Below are 18,274 nucleotides of genomic sequence, written 5' to 3'. Positions count from 1 at the left end.
CTTGCCGGGTTTGTTTTGTGACTGTTGGTGTGGTTGTGGCTAGACGTTGCTGCAAATGGAACTTGCTCAAATTTCTAAAAATTTCGTTCGTTTGGCATGTTATGGATTAGTCACTTTTATTATTTTATTTTCTTTCTTAGCTCTTTCATTAGTCTTGTAGTTTAGGTGTAGGTGCTCCTTTGAGGAAAAAATGTGAAAGCTCTTGGCTTGTTTGGTACTAATAGAGTTAGTCTCTTGCATGTGAAATTGAAATGCGAATACCCCTCCAAATTGTTTTGTGAAAGTTAAAAAGCAAGGTGCATAGGAAAGAATGATCTTTGTGACAACTTTTTGGCTCATTTGGTGACTCTTTACCTACTAGTTGTGTTTACTTTGGATTATGAGATATTGCACTAGTTGTTCTTGCTTAGGAAGTGAAATTGATCCATCTTGACTAGTTCATATGCCATGTGTGGTGAGTGTTTGTTGAATAATTCTTGTGTTTACTTTTATCATCTAGAACTTGCCCGGTTAGTCTTTCAATGCTAATTTTGATTATGTTGGTTGGAGAGATGACCTTGGGCTATCTTTGTGATTTTTGAAAAAGCCTCTTTAGCCTTTCTAGCCTACCATTGCATAAATAATATCGCTAGTAACCCCATTTGAGCCTATGACCTTTTCTTTGATTGCCACATTACAAGCCTTTACCCTTTTTGATGAAAAGTCTCTATTTTGAACCTTTCCCTCCTTGAACATGAAATTGTGAATTTGAGGCCAAAAGCCTAAGTTGGGGGTGTTAGTGTTGCTGGAGAGTGGTGAAGGTTGGTGTTGTGGAAAATTTAAAAGAAAGGAAGAAAATTTGAAAAATACAAAAAAGTTGCAAACTTTTTGTGCAAAAAAAAAAAAAAGTGGAATAATTGGGGAAACTAGTATGCAAAGGAAGGAGTGATGTTTTGAAATGAAGAGGAAAGTGGAAAAAAGGTATTGTGTAGTGTTCAAGGAGGGTGTAGTCACTTGTATTCCAAATACTTAGCCTACCCTTCCCTAAGCCTACATTACAAGCTTAAAAAGTCCCTATGTGATCTCCAACCGAATGTTTTTGAGTTAGTGATGAACGAAAATAAAGGCAAGCTTATGGTGTGATATTTGTTAGCACTAGAACTTCTTTGTTGAGTGTGAGCGACTTTTGTGTATTTGTCCCTTGCGTCGTTGTTGTGAATATAGTGATTTTGGGACTTTCTTTCTTGTGAGGGCATATGGATTACGATAGATTGGTGATGTTGAAAAATTCAAAGTTGAGTCAACTGAGCATATCTAGTAAGCTAGTGGTTTTGAGTCACTTATTGAGGATTGAGTGTAGTTGCTTGATGGTTTTAAATCTCTATTGCATTCTTGAAAATTGTATTTTGAAATGAGGGAGTTAGTTGGTTGAAGCTTCACATGCTTGTAGCCTAATTGTTGGTACCAACCAAAGTCATGTTTTTGTGCTTAAAATGGATCCTCATTGAGATTTTTGTTTTGATTTGCTTGAGGACAAGCAAAGGCTTTAAGTTGGGGGTGTTGATGTGCCGTGAAATTACGGGATATTCGATGCTAATTCCTTAAGCTTTTGTGACTCTTTAAGCACTTTTGTTGTTACATTTTGTGTATTTATGTTGTTTTGTAGGATAAGATGCCCGGAGAGCATAACGGAGCAAAACGGACCAAAATAGAGCAAAAATAGAACAAAAAAACACTTTCTGGCAGCACATGCTAGTAGCACTTGCTGCAGCATGTTGAACATGCGAGCAGCATGTTGTGCAGCATGTGCTGACAGAGACATTGGCACAACATGCTACGGTTTTGGCACAACATGCGACTAGCATGTTGCACCTGCGACACAACATGCAAATAACATGTTGTGCACGAGGGTATTGTTGTCCAGATTTTGTTCCCGTTTTTTGGAATGATATAAATACTCTTTTAGGGTTTGTAAAATGCACCTTTGGCACAACACACAAGTTCTTGGAGGCTAGGGTTTCATCTACACCATTGGAGAAGAAGATTGGAAGCACTTTAATGAGATATTTCTTAATTCTTTCTTCAATTCCTTGTTTTGTATTGTATATCTAAGTGTGTAGTATTTATTCCATTACTTGAATCTTGTTTATGAAAATATTCTTGATTAAAGTTTGGTTTGAAACTCTTGTTATGCTTATGTATTGAATGGTTTTTATTCCTAATGAAGTGGGTTATTGTTTCTTTAATTAATCTCGTTCTTGAATGTTTCCAAAGGGATTAGCTAACCCTAGGACTCATCCATTTACTTTGATTGAGCTCGGAAGAGGAAATCTAGGTTGGGAAAGATTAATTAACAAGAATTTGGGTCATTAAACCCATCTAATAACTTGAGCTCGGAAGAGGATAGTTACTTGAGGTTAAATTGATTGTGCCCAATATCACACTCTAAGGCTTGGAAAAGCTTAGAGTGAAATTCATTGATTTGGTTGGAAGACTTTCAATGAGATTTTAGAAATCATTATCTATTAACATAAACCCGATCTTAGTTGTAAAATTGTAAAATACATTGGATCGTTACTTGAGAGTAATTTACCTTGTATCCATGCTTGTGGCCATTGATCATTTTACTTGCTTTCTAGGTTAGTTTACATTTTTGCATTAGTTATAATTTTCCAAAAACCAAAATATCATCTATCATTTGGCTTTAGCTTAGTTGGTGAAAGTTCCTTACTTTCTTAATCGCCTAGCATATTGTTTCCTGTGGGATCGACCCCGACTCATAGTTAGGTAAATTATATTGCATACGACCATGTACACTTTTCTTTGAGGAGTGCATTTGAACGTTATCATTATGCATATAATATATATATATATATATATATATACTATGTTCAAAACACGATTAATATAACATTGTAGTTTGTGCTCCGTATCTAAAACTTTATTATATTAGTGTTTGCTACGAATACAAAGTCTGCACTTTTTTTTTTGACATTGTTTATTTTTTTAATATGGGATTCACATTTTATTTTTATTTTTTTGTATTGCTTGATTTTATCAATATGGGATACTATGTTCAAAACACGATTAATATAACATTGTAGTTTGTGCTCCGTATTTAAAACTTTATTATATTAGTGTTTGCTACGAATACGCACGTGGCAATGAATCCATCATTATTGACTTAATGAGATACTTTGGAAACTACATGAATATTGTTTGATTTTTTAATATGGGGTGCCGTTTTTTTTTTTTTTTTGACATTATTAATTTGCACTATTTTTATGCATATATATATATATATACTATGTTCAAAACACGATTAATATAACATTGTAGTTTGTACTCCGTATCTAAAACTTTATTATATTAGTGTTTACTACGAATACAAAGTCTGCACTTTTTTTTTGACATTATTTTTTTTTAATATGGGGTTCACTTTTTTTTTTTTTTTGATATTGCTTGATTTTGTTAATATGGGGCCCACTTGTTTTATCGTGAGTTTAGAGATGGCGAGTTCCACTTTTTTTTTTTTTTTTTTTTATATATATATTGCTTGATGTTGTTTAGTATGGGGTCCACCCTTTATGGGGTGCCCCCTTTTTTTTTTTTGGACATTATTAGTTTGTACTATTTTTATGCATATAATATATATACATATACTATGTTCAAAACACGATTAATATAACATTGTAGTTTGTGCTCCGTATCTAAAAAACTTTATTATATTAGTGTTTGCTACGAATACAAAGTTTGCACTCTCTTTTTTAACATTATATTATTTAGAATAAATGTGGATTAAGTTTGTTATTTTATTTATTTTAGTTCTTTGTCCAAGGGGTAATTTGGTAATTTCAGTTAAAATGGAACAACATAATTGGCCAAAACAGAATGTTACTGTAGCTATTGTATTGACTTTTGTATGTCTTGACAAAATTGCCCTTCTGCTTATGTCATATTTCATCACTCATTTATTAATCACAAGGCCCACAACTGACCACGTATTCCCTCTATTCATTGCCTTTCACTGACAACATATTCACTTTTTCTCTCTCTTTGCTATTTATACACGCACACAAATGTTTCAAATTAATCTTATGTAGCATATATTGTTTTATTTTTCTTTAAATTAATCTTATGTAGCATATATTGTTTTATTTTTCTTTACCTTTTTTTCATAAAAGTTTAAATATTGGTTGGTGGGGTCACACTTTTTTTTTTTAAAAATGGAATGGACGACGAAAATGAAACGGACGACGATGATATACAAACTGACGTTTCTATATACTACTACTACAAAAACTATACTAAAGTGTGAGTCCTATTTATGTTTTGTCGTCCAGGGATACTTTTGTAATTGACAACTTATTCAGCCCATAAAGACACGTGTATACATTTATTTAGGAGTACTACTAATGGTTAACACGTGTCTTTCCTTTTATTACCTACCTATAAACCCACAACCCCACCTCTCTATCCATTCCTTCTCTCTTTCAATGTCTGTGTCCGTTTTCAGCAGGCATTTCTGGGTTTGCTGGTTTATTTTAAGGTGTTTTTTTTTGTTTTCCGATTCATTGTTAATTTTCAAGTTCTATTTTGTGATATTTTTTGTCTCTAAGAAATGTTTCTTCATTTTGTAGCTTGGTAGAAGGCAAAATTGTTTTACAATAGAACAGTAAGTTAGATTGGAAATTTTGTGACTTATGTTATCTAATAATGCATATGTGCTTTTCTTTTTCCGGTGTATTACAACCACAAATTTTACTTCGACTCTTCTCCTTACTATACCTTGTGTCAATCCATCAAAGTTATTAATGTGCTTTGCATGTGATTCCAGTGTGTATTTAAACACCTTATGACAGAGTGGAAAGAAGTTCGATTGCATGCTGATTTTCAAAATTCGATCTAGCTCCATAAATTTTCTGAAAATAAATTACAGACTGGATTTTTGGTGCGAATTCTGAATGCAGATAATGTACTCAGTATTATATTTTGTTACGGTAGCTTGTACTTCTTCCTCTAGCATTTGCTGGTGGTGATCATTTTGCTGACTTTAAAAAGCTTATCTTTATTTTGCGCGAATGATCTCCAAAGGGAAGAGTGATAAGGATGAGAATGGTATGAAATATTGACAAGATAAGGAGGAAAAAAGGGCAAAGGTTGATAAAAGTTTGAAATATATCAAGTTTCTTACTAATCTACCGGCATATTTGCTTCGTTTAACTAACTGCTTTATGATAGTATTTACTTAATTCCCATATTTCTTTTCATTCCCTCTTATTGATTAATTATTCCAAGCAGAGTGAAGTTGTGTCAAACTAACTTGATCGCCCAGTATAATCCCACTCCTTAATCACCCCGATTTATGTTGTCAAAAGGAGCAGGGTCTTCTTTAAGGGATTAGAAGTTCAATTTCATGCCTTTAGTTGCTTAGGACTTTGCTAGAAATGCATTTCCTAGCAATTTCAATTTGGTTCATTAATCATTTTTTTTTTTTTTGGTTAAGATAATCCTAAGTTTACTTTGAAAGTGGCGAAAATAGTTAGGACATCTCTCTCTATTTATTTTATTTCCCATATGAACACTTGATTTCATGCTATTTAGTTTGGTATTGGAAATTATCATATGCAATAAATATCATCACAATTGATATGGCAGGATGACTTTCAGATATGATAGTGAATTTATCTTGTGATAATTACACATATTGAGAAACTATTATAGGGAGTAATTCCAAAGTAGATACTTAGAATGAAGTGTATTCTACAAAACTTTGCACTTGAACTATTTTGTGAATATAAGTTTTTAGGTATTTTGTATATTTGTGCTCTCAGAATTGTTATGACATCAAATAACAACGTGTATGGTAAAGTAATATGATTGTGTGTTTACTGCTCATATACCCAAAGATACTACATTTCAATATTAAAAACTTTTAACTGACTTTAAAGACTTATCTTTTTGAAAAGCTAGCTAGGTAATCCAGTTGACAAAATGTCGCAGCACTCTTCGAGAGTCGCACGAGAAAGTGCTCTTGTGATACATGCCACTAAAATCTATGGGCCCTTAGTATTTGGTAAGTGCTCTCTCTAACAAAATCATTGCTAAGAATCACTTTGACAGTCTATATTTATTTTGAAACGATGGAGTTTTCTGGTGGAGCTTAATATGTTGGTCATACTCAAATTCTAATGAGGAGAATCTTCATTCGTAATAGAAATTTTGATGATGTATTTTGGGTCTTGCTACAGGAAAATTGAAATTGTAGATTGGCCGCATTCATGCTATTTTCTATGCTTACAGGTTTGTGCTTCTCTCTTTCTTATCTTCCTGTTTCCTCGATCATGTTTTCGTATCTTATGCTTCAAAAATTGATCTTTGGAGGTTGAAGAACCATCTTGATTTGCAGTATCGAAATAGCTTTCACATTCTACATTACAAAGAGTAGATTCTCAATGGCTTTAGCTCACGATCATGACAACTTCTGAGCTGCATTTATGAACTGTTTTCCTAAAATATTAGCTTTAGAAACATTTGTTGAATCTATTACATTATAGCATTCTTCTGGTTTTAGAATCTCCTAGAGGAAGCTAGGTAAACTTTGAGCATTTTCTTCTGTTAACGATTTTATTAGTTGTTGAAGCATTTTACATGATACAAATTTAAGATTTTACACCACTAAACAACACTCATCAATGATGTTGTGCAATTTTTAGTTATTCATACAAGAAGAGTGTTTACGTGTTTTGGAAGTGCATTTAGACTTCCAGGGACACTTGAAGGCTCAAATAGTTTCTATAATAAAGGCTATAGATCATCGGTTGTGACGTTTATGAAGGGTCAACCCCTCGAATTTTGAAGTTCTTGGCCTCTATTCACACTTAAACATAATATGCTTGTGTGGATAGCTACTGACTCAACGAAGCTTTGTCCACTACACCTATTTGCCTTTTAGGTTCATGTTGTATTTTCAAAGAAGAGAAGTAAAAACTATTAAAAGATCTGCAATATGAGAAAGAGGTCTTGAAGACAAAATCTAGATTGAATTTTTCTTATTCATCATCTAGTAATCTATGACTTAATTTTTCATCTTTATTTCGAACTTGAAATGGTCTCACTAATATCAGCCCTTGACCTTGTAATCCCCCTTTCTTAACCGCTCAACCAAAAAAAAAAAAGAAGGGATATATTTCCTTTTAGAGCGATATTTAGCTGGAGATAAGTCTTGCTTTATGTTCTCTTTTTTTTCTTCTTTATAAGAAGGTGAAGCAAGCACTCAATATTTTTTGTTAAGCTACATTAAACTTTTGACAGATGTAGTACATATACATGTTCTATTGAAATTGTACATGCATTAGAATAGTCCCTTCTAAACTACTTGCCTTTTCTTAACTCTGTCACATTTGAACTATGTTTAGATAGAATGTTAGAAATATAGGTAATGGATGAAGATGAATGTCATTCTCTGCATCAACTAGCTCATTGGACCAAATAACAAGACAATAAGATGTTTAATCTATGGTTATTTAGCTTACTTTCTAGATGTAATTGCTCCGTTATGGAGAAGAAACTTAAATCTTTCAAAATTTGTCAATTTACTGCAAGTAACTGAAATTTAGTGATGTAGGATAACTCAATGCAGTAGCTCTTTTCAGAGTTCAGTTGTTTCGTGATGCTTTGTAGTGACCCGTTTGGTCGTTATAGTCTATTCGCTATTTTCGCCTCTTTCCGAGCTTGGTTAGCTCATTTTTAACCAGAGGGGACTGTTGACATGCTTCCCGAGGTGTCTATATTTGATTCGGGCTATTTGTTTTGTGAAATTAAAGCTTTAAGCGAAAAAGAGTTGACTCAAAGTTGACTTTTGGATAAACGGACCTTTTTCGAGAGGTCCGGATGGTCGTTTACGACTTGTGTGTGTAACTGGTTCGGTTCCCAATGCACCCGGATGCATTTTGGGACTTGAGTTGGGAAGTTGAAATGAGATATCGGGGGTGGTTGACTCGGTCAATGAGGCCTTCATTAGAAATTCTGAGGCCACGAGTGCGTTCGTAGCGTGTTTTTATGTGGGTTTGTATATGTGGTTTGTGAGCAGATGGCCTCGGGATTTCGGTTGAGACTTAGAAAATTTATTGGGAATCTGGTACTTGCTGTCCGCTAGTGCGGCACCAGTGCCGTCCCAGTGGCACCGCTGTTGCGGTGGGATGGCCGTTGGAGAGGCCAAGTGTTTTCTGCCTAGACTGGTCGGACGGTCTGGAAAGGCATCGGGGCGGTGGAGCCGTGGCGGCCCCGATGCCGCCGTGGCGGTATTGGGCCTATTATTTCATTAAGTGTGTATTAAATAAGCCTTTAGTCTATCATTATTCCCATTACTAAAATTGAACTCTTGGGAACTGTTTTAGAAGGATCTTGGAGAAAACTCTTGGTGGTAAGTCTTGCTAACCTCTTTACTAATTCCTTGTTCCTAATCATCATAGAATTTCTCTTTCCTTGTTAGTCTCTTAGTAATGGAAGATTTAAGGTGGGTTTTGATGGAGTTTTTATGTAGGCTTATTAATGATTTAATTGAGTGAGTTTATGCTAGATTATGATGTATCTAAGGTTATTAATCGTATATCTTTCATTTTTAGTGTTGAATCCTTGAATCTAAAAGTTAGGGTTTATACCAAAATTGGGGATTTTACTTGAATTTCGAAATTGGGTGAATCTTTGAGTTAATTTAGCAATTAGTTGTTGGGTTTTGATCACCTACTGTTTAATTTGATATTTTACCCTCAAGTTTCCCGTTTTTCCCTTGTGGGGCCCGTTTTTCCAAATTCTAGGGTTGGTTTCGACCTAAATTGAATGATAGTAATATTAGTATCGATCTTCATGATTTCTAATCTAGGATTCGAATGTGTCTAGACCTCTTTGATCTTGAGGCTCAGCGGAAGGGGAAAGCGAAGAAGTGATTGTTGGTGTTTGCTGTTTGGCCATCCAGGTAGGTTATGTCTTACCCTTGGTGAGGATTCGTATAGCGAAGCATATGTTTAGATTATATTGTCGGAGAAAGCATGTAAACCTTTGGGTATGAAGTTGGGTTGGATATTGCCTTAGGTTGGGCCCTGTTGTGTGATTGGGGCTAGCCACCCCGTTGTGTTGTGACTTGATTGTATTGTGTTGGCTTGATGCCACGTGGTGTTAGTAGATATTGGAAATTGTTGTTACATCTTGATTGTGATATGGCAATACCTTACTTTTTGATGCTGATACGAGGATAGAGTTCCGCATGACCTATGTAGTCTTTGATGATATTATTGGCGTACCTATGTTGGTACTTGTGACATTGATATGTTGTTGGCGTATCCATGTTGGTACTTGTGACATTGATATGTTGTTGGCGTACCCATGTTGGTACTTGTGATATTGATCTGGTTATTGATGTTGACACATGTATTGCACGCACTCTCATGATATACTGTTGATACATTGTTTGTACTTGGTAAAACACTGTGATGAGCTTGGCTCGATTTTTAAATGAGAGTGATGTGAGAATTCGATATCCGATGTTAGTCCCGGAATTGTGGATTGATTGAGTGCATGGACTCCGCGGGTCCCTCAGGGCGGTGCCTGTTAGAACTCCCGAGGGGGAAAGATTCGAGGTCTCATCTGTCTATTGGGCAAAGAACCGGGATGAGTGGCACTTAGATTTCGCGAGTCACCTTGGGTTGTGCTACCGAGATGTGGAGATATTCCGTCCGGAGTACATGTGTACACAGCATTGCATGGCATTGCTTTGGCATTCATACATTATTACATTGCGCATTGCATCTTGGCTTATATTGAGATGGTTTGGTGCTTTACTTGTGATGTTGGCTTCGGATTGATCATATTGAGACTTGACACATTTGGGTTTAGATGCTCTACTTCCGCAATTACGTGTACTTGGTTTCGATTATGTTTGACTTATATTTGTCGATTTATCTGCCTATCTTGATTTATTATCTGAATTATGTTAGCTATACTAAGTCGGCCTACGATACCTACCAGTACTGTGGTTTTGTACTGATCTGCACTTGCTGCATTCTTTTATGAATGCAGAGTACCAGGTTGGGTTTTTCTCGGTCTCTCGTGGCTGATAGTCGCCATCAGCTTAGCATTGAGTTTTCAGGGTAAGCACGAGTCGTTCACCGCCTTGAAGACTCCTCTTATATTTATGTCTTACTTTTCTACTCTGAGACATACATAGATTGATGTATTATTATATTCCAGACTTTATAATCTAATTTGGATGATCTTGTATGACTTAGATCAGACCATGGGGGTATTTTCCTTATTCTGCACTATTTCTATTATATATTATTGTAGGACTTACGTAATTATTCCTTTCCGGTTGATTGGTTCATTTATTTGTGTATTTACTTATCCTAGAGTTGAGGATTCACTTACCGAGGTGGAAAGGGTAAGTGCCCGCACGACTTGGTCGAAATGGGTCTTGACAGTATAGCTTAGACCAGACCCTGGGGGTATTTCCTTATTTTCACACTATTTCAATTATATATTATTATAAGACTTACGTGATTATTCCCTTCCGCTTGATTGATTTATTATTTATGTCTTTATTTCCCTTGGGTTGAGGGTTTGCTTACCGAGGCGGGAAAGGTAAGTGCCCGCATGACTTAGCCAAATTGGGTTGTGACAAGTTGGTATCAGAGCCCTAAGTTATCCGATTTCTAATACAAGAGCGTGTCTAGTAGAGTCTTGTGGATTGGTACAATGAACTCCGTACTTATCTGCGAGAGGCTATAAGACATTTAGGAAACTTCAAATTCTTTCATTCTCTCTTGCGACTTTATTCAAATTGGTATCTAGTTGATTCCAATTGGTATCTGAACTTTCTTATCTTAATCACCCACGAAAGGTGGATACTCGTCCTTAAATTGTTATGCAAAATTATTATGCGAATTGTTGATCTATGACGTGTTGTGGAATGGTACGAGATGTGTCATCCTGATTCGGATACGTGATTCAGTTCAATCACTAGTTACGGCTTGAGGCTTCGATTGTGTGGACTCGCGGTTAGACTTGGTTGCTGTGAGGAATAGCGAATAGACTCGTTTATTGTGAAGGTTCGTGAGAAATGGGAAGATAGTTTAGAGGGTTACAATATCTCCATGACCATGTTTCAGTGTTGGGTTGCTCGGAAGTGACAAGTGCATTTATGGCTTAACAATAGTGGGTTGCTCGATGATATGATTGATTTGACTTCAGCTTCGTCAGGGCTTTATAATGGTGTGCGTGACACTGGTGAACCAATGGCGAGTCGACGATTTAGCAATGGTAGAGTATTAGACTCCAGTACGTGAGAACAAGTGTAAGTTCGGCGATGATTATCGAATGTGGGTAAATGTATTGTGATCGCAGGTAATAAAGGAAAGAAGTTGACAATAAGGACATGAATGAAGCTTTTTTGCAGGTGTGTAGTGAAGTAAGACTTCTTAGAATATCTTAGATATGAGTACTTTTCGTGTTATTGGGAAAGGAAAAATTGGTATCTGACATGGTTGTTAGGATAAGGTTGCAATTAATGCGAGGGTGAATTTCGTGTTCCGTTGCAAAAGGTAAAGGGGGGTTCGGCATGACAAAACGGTACCAATGGAGGTGGTTGTCTGAGTTATGGTTATTATAGAGTATTGAATCTTGTGGGAATAATTAGGCATGGGTTGGTAACGGTCGTACTTACAGGTTCACATGATATGTCGAAGATATGGAACTAAAAGTCATTCTCGATATAAGCTCATTAATGTTAAAGGACTATTTTGTTAGTAAGTGAATGCTATGGTCTCATCGTTGGTCGGTAAATTTTACTAGGTTGTAGGATTCTGAGGAGCTAGTAATCGACTGATAGAAATGACTTCAATTATGGGCGTATGTGATGAGTTAGTGACTTGGGAAGTTACTGGTTGCTACACTTCAATTTGAGGAGAAGTATTGATATTGTTTGTGGTTCGTTCGGCTCAGATGGATGATTGGTTTAGAGGATCGAGTGGATTTGAGTGTTGTTGGTTGATAGTGATAGAGTGATTTGAGATGGAATACGGGAACTGAATGGTTACAATGAGGCATCTTGCTATCGGGTTCAGGAGATTGAGGTTCGTAAGACTTGAGGTGAGGTAACATGAATACGTGAGTTGTGTTGGATTGCAGGGGCATTATAGTATGACGTACAGTAAAAAAGTGACTGATGAGGTTGATTAGGATCTGTAAGGTTAAGGGTAGAAAGGGAATCGTTGAAATAAGAGTTAGAGAGGTGAGAGCTTGGTTGCGATTGTATAGGGTAGAGTGGGCTTAAGAGTTTATGGATGATTTGGTATGTTGGGTTATATCATAGACTAATAGAGGTCAGTGGTAGACTAAGGTTGGGAACCTTGTATTCGTTGTGAAAAATTGTCTAGACCCGCTACTAATGATGTTATTACTCGGCTTGAATGATTGAATAAAAAGGGATTATCGTGCAAGTGGTTAGAGGTATTCAGATTCGATAGTTGAGTGATTCTTCAAGGACTAGTAATGTTAAGGATTTAAGTTCGGGATAACATTTTCGAATTTGAGTAAGGCAAATTCGAGCAAGGACGCTTCAGTGAGATACATGAGGATATAAGTAAGACTGTTGTGTGATACGTTGGATTTAGAGAGTGTGCAATTTCGATTTGTAAACGTTAAGAAAACTCTAATGCGCAGAGTGTGTGGTATGATCCTCTCCCGGATTGATTCGCCTAACTTGCAGAACTTATGATTATGCGGTATTTAATTGAGTAGATTCGGGAATTGACTACGGTATTAATGATCGTGAATTGATTGGAAATTGAGAAATGGATGAGTAAAAAAAAAGAATAGTTGATTGTTAATCAATAAGAAAAAGGTACATCCTGGGGATTTCTTGGGTTAGTATGGATTGTGGTGTCGTTTTCTTGCATATTCTAGTTGAGATGTGATTGTTGCGTAAGCTTAAGAAGGAAGTATACAGGAATGGACTACGTGATATGACAGAGTTCCGTGAGGTTCGTGATCAGCGACTAGTGAGGAGAAAATTTCAGTGAACCGACATATTGAGGTTTATAAGAAGTGACTTGGACCATCGGATAAGTTTCGTAACATTCTACAATGGATGAGTTAGACAAACATCCTTAAGAGAGAAGATTGTGGAATCCCTATCAAGTGAGGACTGGAGTTATATTTTCGAGGTGAAACCTACTCGTGGTGATATTTTATGTTGCATGTAGTGTTGATTGGACAGTTTGGGTAAGCGCTTTTGGTTATTAAAGACTTGGAGGTGATTGTGTGAGATTTAGAGCGGCAGTGTAAGACTGGATACTTTTGGAGAGTTTATGAGAATATCGAGGTGATACTATGAGAGGTTCGATAGTTGTATAATTACTATATGAGGCTTCAGGTTTCGCGTCGAAAGGTTTGGGGTTGTATCAGAATTGCGTATCGGGTAAAGGTTGAGAAATATAAAGATTGAAATCGTAAGGTATAGCTCTTCGGTACTAAGTTGATAACTTGGATAGGACTTAACTTGTGGAGTCGAAAGTGATAGACAAGATTTGTCATGCGTGGTATGGCTTTAATTGATTTCGAAATTCGAAGTCGGTTCTAATGACTATCGATGATATTCGAGAGTTATGCATTCATTCAGGGTCAGCGTGGTTCGAGTTAAGCTTAAAGGTCTATGATTACACCTCCAGGAAGATATCTAAGGACTCGAAGTGTTTCGGCTCATATTTGGGGTATGACAGATTAACCAAGCTTTGTAAGGATTTTCTAGTGGATTTGATGATACTTTCTGAGAACAGTTATTTGGGACAGAATAAGAGTATGCAATGAGCCTAGTACAGATTTGAGGAGGAACTGTATGCGAGAGGTCTCTATAGTGATTAGTTATTTGCTCGACGAGATATTCAGTGGTATGGTTCCTGTATTGTTATTTGAAGGTTCAAAAAGATTTGGAACTGGCCAAGTTGGCTCCCGGTAAGATCAGTTTTGATAGAATTATGTAGAGATCGTAGATGAATCAAGGATTCTTTCTGGAGAAAGTAAGTTATGAGTTCAAAATTTTGGTATATGTGTTCATATGTTTCTAAGAAATTGCGCTGCGAGTAACGGCTTTAGAAGATGTGGGAGAAGGAGTTAGCGGAATCAGAGAATTTTATCGGTTCAGAATGGGCTATGGTTTGTGACCAGGTTTCAGAAGATTGCGTTGGTTTGGGAAAGTGGTTGTGGAGCCTATTGATCGTATTCAGGTATTTCCTGCTCCTTTCGCTTCTTCGCTCGAGGACAAGCGATGGTTCAATTGGTATCTGATGTAATGACTCGTTTGGTCATTATAGTCGTTTTGGTATTTTTGCGCCTTTCCGAGCTTGGCTAGCTCATTTTTGACCCGAAGGGACCGTTGACATGCTTCTCAAGGTGTCTAGATTTGATTCGGGATTTTTTTTTGAAATTTGGGCTTTAAGCGAAAAAGAGTTGACTCAAAGTTGACTTTGGGTAAACAGACCTTTTTCAGAAATTCGTCAATTCTGAAAGGTCCAGATGGTCATTTAGGACTTGTGTATGTATTTGGTTCGGTTCCCAATGAACCCGGGTGCATTTTAGGACTTGGGTTGGGAAGTTGGAAATCAGGTATCGAGGGTTGACTCGGTCAATGAGGCCTCTGTTGGAAATTCTGAGGCCACGAGTGCGTTTATAGCGTGTTTTTATGTGGGTCTGTGTATGTGGTTTGCGAGCATATGGCCTCCGGAGTGGCTCGGGATTTCGGTTGCGACTTAAAAAATTTATTGGGAATCTGGTACCTGGTGTCCGCCAGTGCGACGCTAGTGCCGTACCAGCGGCACCGCTGTTGCGGTGGGATGGCCGTTGGAGAGGCCAAGTGTTTTCTGCCCAGACTGGCCGGACGGTCTAGAAAGGCATCGGGACGGTGGAGTCGTGGCGGCCCCGATGCCGTCGTGGCGGTATCGGGCCTATTATTTCATTAAGTGTGTATTAAATAAGCCCTTAGTCTATCATTATTCCCATTACTAGAATTGAGCTCTTGGGAATTGTTTTAGAAGGATCTTGGAGAAAACTCTTGGTAGTAAGTCTTGCTAACCTCTTTACTAATTCCTTGTTCCTAATCATCATAGAATTTCTCTTTCCTTGTTAGTCTCTTAGTAATGGAAGATTTAAGGTGGGTTTTGATGGAGTTTTTATCTAGGCTTATTAATGATGGAATTGAGTGAGTTTATGCTAGATTATGATGTATCTAAGGTTATTAATCGTATATCTTCCATTTTTAGTTTTGAATCCTTGAATCTAAAAGTTAGGGTTTATATCAAAATTGGGGGTTTTACTTGAATTTCGAAATTGGGTGAATCTTTGAGTTAATTTAGCAATTAGTTGATGGGTTTTGATCACCTAGTGTTTAATTTGATATTTTACCCTCGAGTTTCTCGTTTTGCCCTTGTGGGGCTCGTTTTTCCAAATTCTAGGGTTGGTTTCGACCTAAATTGAATGATAGTAATATTAGTATCGATCTTCATGATTTCTAATCTAGGATTCGAATGTGTCTAGACCTCTTTGATCTTGAGGCTCAGCGGAAGGGGAAAGCGAAGGAGTGATTGTTGGTGTTTGCTGTTTGGCCATCCAGGTAGGTTATGGCTTACCCTTGGTGAGGATTCGTATAGCGAAGCATATGTTTAGATTATATTGTCGGAGAAAGCATGTAAACCTTCGGGTATGAAGTTGGGTTGGATATTGCCTTAGGTTGGGCCCTGTTGTGTGATTGGGGCTAGCCATCCCGTTGTGTTGTGACTTGATTGTTCTATTGTGTTAGCTTGATGCCACGTGTTTTTAGTAGATATTAGGAATTGTTGTTACATCTTGATTGTGATATGGTAGTACCTTACTTTTTGATGCTGATATGAGGATAGAGTTTCGTATAACCTGTGTAGTCTTTGATGATATTGTTGACGTGCCCATGTTGGTACTTGTGACACTGATATATTGTTGGCGTACCCATGTTGGTACTTGTGACATTGATATGTTGTTGGCGTACGCATGTTGGTACTTGTGACATTGATCTGATTATTGATATTGGCATATGCATTGCACGCACTCTCATGATATTCTATTGATACGTGGTTAGTACTTGATGAAACACTGTGATGAGCTGGGCTCTATTTTTAAATGAGAGTGATATAAGAGTTCGTTATCCAATGTTAGTCTCGGAATCGTGGATTAAGTGAGTGCATGGACTCCGCGGGTCCTCCAGGATGGTGCCGGTGAGAATTGCCCGTGGGCAAAGATCTGGGGTCTCGTCTGTCTGTTGGATAAAGATCCGGGACGACTGACACTTAGACTTCGCGAGTCACCTTGGGTTGTGCTATCAAGACGTGGAGGTATTTCGTCTGGAGTACATGTGCACACAACATTTCATGGCATTGTATTTGCATTCATACATTATTGCATTGCATTGCATCGTGGCTTATAGTGAGATGGTTTGGTGCTTTACTTGTGATGTTGGCTTCAGATTGGTCATGTTGAGACTTGGCACATTTGGATTTACATGCTCTACTTAGGCAATGACGTGTGCTTGATTTCAATTATGTTTGACTTATACTTGTTGATTTATCTGCCTATCTTGTTTTATGAATTATGTTAGCTATATTTAGTCCGCCTATGATACCTACAAGTACTGTGGTTTTGTACTGATCTGCACTTGCTGCATTCTTTTATGAATGCAGAGTACCAGGTTGAGTCTTCCTCGGTCTCATGTGGCTGATAGTCGCCATCAGCTTAGAATCGAGTTTCCAGGATGAGCACGAGTTGTTCGCCGCCTTGAAGACTCCTCTTATATTTATGTCTAATTACTTTTCTACTCTGAGACATAGACAGATTGATGTATTATTATATTCCAAACTTGCATAATTTCATTTAGATGCTCTTGTATGACTTAGATCAGACGCTGGAGGTATTTTCCTTATTCCGCTCTATTTCTATTATATATTATTGCAAGACTTACATAATTATTCATTTCCGCTTGATTGATTCTTTTATTTATGTATTTACTTATCATTGAGTTAAGGGTTCGCTTATTGAGGTGGGAAAGGTAAGTGTCCGCACGACTTGGTCGAAATGGGTCGTGACAGTACAGCTTAGACCAGACCCTGGGGGTATTTCGTTATTTCCGCACTATTTCTATTATATATTATTGTAAGACTTACATGATTATTCTCTTCCGATTGATTGATTAATTATTTATGTCTTTATTTCTGTTGGGTTGAGGGTTCGCTTACTGAGGTGGGAAAGGTAAGTGCACTCACGACTTAGTCGAAATGGGTTGTGACAGTACAACTTAGACCAGGCCCTGGGGGTATTTCCTTATTTCCGCACTATTTTTATTATATATTATTGTAAGATTTACGTGATTATTCTCTTCCACTTGATTGATTAATTATTTTTGTCTTTATTTTTGTTGGGTTGATGATTCGCTTACCGAGGTGGGAAAGGTAAATGACCGCACGACTTAGCCAAATTGGGTCATGACATGCTTGTTCAGCTTAATATTGTTTTGCTACTTGATTCAATTAGCAGAGAAGAAACTCCATTCTTCATGGAATTAAGTCACGGTGTTAGTGCCATAAAAATTACCCAAAAAAATGTTAGGCGATGCCTTCTCTTTTCCATAAATTGTGAGGATTATTTCCTACTGTAGACTTTGAAAATACTCCTATGGCTTGCCCACATAAGAGATATTACCAATGCCAATATGAATAGGGAATTTGCTAAAGCCTAAGTGGAATTCTTATGATTATATGTGAGGCTTATAAGAAATGTCTCCTCTGTTTAATAGTTGTCGCTAATGATTTTATTTTCTATTTTTTTCCTTCAGAATTCCTTATTTAACATATGTTGTTAGATATGAGATATTGAAGAACCAATGTATATTGGTCAAAACAAATGAAATCATAGGTATACAAATTTTCTTGGTTCATTGTTGCAACTATCAATATGTTGCTGCACTCATACTTTTTGCCATTCAGCTGTTCCTAATTGGTGCTTTCGATAGTAAAAATAAATAGTGTTAATACTTTTAATACATTTTAGAAAGGATTTAAGGCACCTTTAGATTTTACTTTTCTTGACAGGCAGCTCTTCTTTCAACAAGGTCGGGAGAAAATGTGAATGTTGCGAACAAGAAAGGATGCAGGTTGCTTGAACAAAGTTTCAGATGAGCCCAGCATTGATATGTTGGTAATAATGCCTAGATGTAAAACTACTT

The 18,274-nt window shown here is 36.9% G+C and overlaps 1 long non-coding RNA gene across 7 annotated transcripts; it reads left to right on the top strand.

Annotated features, from left to right (window-relative positions):
• Nucleotides 1-4,407: 4,407 nt before the first annotated feature.
• Nucleotides 4,408-17,038, top strand: LOC132626492 (uncharacterized). 7 transcript variants are annotated; one of them, XR_009577345.1, is made up of 6 exons: nt 4,408-4,528; nt 4,620-4,654; nt 5,953-6,055; nt 6,231-6,282; nt 10,057-10,127; nt 16,737-17,037. It is a non-coding gene; the product is annotated as an uncharacterized LOC132626492 (long non-coding RNA). The 7 variants fall into 7 exon arrangements; XR_009577347.1 differs by lacking the exon at nt 4,620-4,654 and adding an exon at nt 15,565-15,640 and having other exon boundaries at nt 4,414-4,528; nt 5,949-6,055; nt 16,737-17,038; XR_009577344.1 differs by having other exon boundaries at nt 4,451-4,528; nt 5,949-6,055.
• Nucleotides 17,039-18,274: the final 1,236 nt, after the last annotated feature.

The sequence above is a fragment of the Lycium barbarum genome, chromosome 2, assembly GCF_019175385.1.
Source record: "Lycium barbarum isolate Lr01 chromosome 2, ASM1917538v2, whole genome shotgun sequence".
NCBI classification, from domain to species: Eukaryota; Viridiplantae; Streptophyta; class Magnoliopsida; order Solanales; family Solanaceae; genus Lycium; species Lycium barbarum.
This window is presented reverse-complemented; position numbering and strand designations above follow the sequence as displayed.